Source organism: Moschus berezovskii, chromosome 21 (genome assembly GCF_049115385.1).
Source record: "Moschus berezovskii isolate FMDL1 chromosome 21, NW_MosBer_1.0, whole genome shotgun sequence".
In the NCBI taxonomy this organism is placed as follows: domain Eukaryota; kingdom Metazoa; phylum Chordata; class Mammalia; order Artiodactyla; family Moschidae; genus Moschus; species Moschus berezovskii.
In genome coordinates, this window is record NC_142480.1 from 30,988,601 (window position 1) to 30,990,603 (window position 2,003).

A 2,003-nucleotide genomic window follows, 5' to 3' on the forward strand; every position below is an offset into this window, starting at 1 on the left:
TGTTTGCTTGCAAGACTTGTTTCATTTGTGGATTTGTTTTTCATGGAAGGTCACCTTGAGTTCCAATTGATTTATAGAGGATAAATTAGAACTGATCGTGCCCACTAAAAGAATTTTTTATGTGCAAAAGTCATTAAATAGTCCCTGAATTTTTAGCCTTTATTTTGAGTTAGAAAATTACTATTGCTGATTTAATGAAAAAACACCCTCATTTACTAAAGCACTGTGACAGTGCATTTCTTACCTCGACTCAGCTTGTTGAGGATGGCAACTGGGACCTGGTGTCTACTCCTGTTGCCTGTGCCTGCTGACCTGTAGCCACTATGCATGACTGCATCTCCATCCACCTTGGCCGGGTTGGTGTCCAGATCAGTAATGTCTGCCGGAAGCTTTACTGCCTGGAGCATGGCATCCAGCCCAATGGCCAGATGTGCAATGACAAGACTATTGGGGGAGGACACAGGCACTGGCAAGCATGTGACCAGCACAGTGACACAGGCTCTGGCAAGCATGTGACCAGCACAGTGTTTGTAGACCTGGAACCCACAGTCATTGATGAGGTTTCAACTGGCACCTACTGCCAACTCTTCCACCCTGAGCAGCTCATCACAGGCAAAGAAGATGCTGCCAATAACCATGCCCAAGGTCCCTACACCATTGGCAAGGAGATCATTGACCTTGTCTTGAACTGAATTCAGAAACTGGCTGACCATTGCACAGATCTTCAGGGCTTCTTGGCTTTCCACAGCTTTGATGGGGGAACTGGTTCTGGGCTTACATCCCTGTTGATGAAACATTTCTCTGTCAATTATGACAAGAAGTCCAAGCTGGAGTTGAGCCCTACCCCAGGTTTCCACAGCTGTAGTTGAGCCCTACAACTCCATCCTCACCACCCACACCACCCTGGAGCACTCTGATTGTGCATTCATGGTAGACAATGAGGCCATCTATGACATCTGTCATAGAAACCGTGATATTGAGTGCCCAACCTACACAAATCTTAACCGCCTTATTAGCCAGCTAGTGTCCTCCATCACTGCTTCCCTGAGGTTTGATGGAGTCCTGAACGTGGATCTGATAGAGTTCCAGACCAACCTGAACCTGGTGCCCTATCCCTGCATTCACTTCCCACTGGCCACATACTCCCTGTCATCTCTGCTGAGAAAGCCTACCATGAACAGCTTTCTGTAGCAGAGATCACCAACGCTTGCTTTGAACCAGCCAACCAGATGGTGAAATGTGACCCTCGCCGTGGTAAATGGCTTGCTATTTGTTGTACTGTGGTAATGTGGTTCCCATAGATGTCAATGCTGCTATTGCTACCATCAAGACCAAGTGCGGCATCCAGTTTGTGGACTGGTGCCCCGCTGCCTTCAAGGTTGGCATTAATTACCAGTCTCCTACTGTGGTACCTGGTGGAGACCTGGCCAAAGTACAGTGAGCTGCGTGCATGCTGAGCAACACCACAGCCATCGCGGAGGCCGGGGCTCAACTGGAACACAAGTTTGACCTGATGTATGCAAAGCATGCCTTTGTTCGCTGGTATGTGGGTGAGGGCATGGAGGAGGGAGAGTTTTCTGAGGCCCATGAGGACATGGCTGCCCTTGAGGAGGATTATGAGGAGGTTGGTATGGATTCTGCTGAAGGAGAGGGAAAGGAAGAAGGAGAGGAATACTAATTGCCATTCCTTCGAGCCCTGCAGCATGTCATATTCAGAGCATCAGCATTAGCTGACAGGTGTAAAAACTTTCTGACTAGATTGTCTTAGCTTTCAATGGTGATCACGTATTGCTTTTCCATGTGTACCTCTAAGACTTCTGTCTCAAAAGTAAAAATTCTAAGAAAGAAAAGAAAAAGCACTGTGAATTGAAAATAACAAGATTTACTTTTCATAAATCATGCTAAAAGTTTTGATAAAGGAAGCTGAAAATTTATGTATCACTTTAAGGATAAAATGTATTGGTGATAAATCCAAAGGGCAGGTGAAATAGAATTTAAGAACC

At 46.1% G+C, this 2,003-nt stretch overlaps 1 pseudogene; it reads left to right on the top strand.

Moving 5' to 3' along the window:
• Positions 1 to 323: 323 nt before the first annotated feature.
• On the top strand, positions 324 to 1,678 carry LOC129550136 (tubulin alpha-1B chain pseudogene; annotated as a pseudogene).
• The last annotated feature ends 325 nt before the right edge of the window (positions 1,679 to 2,003 follow it).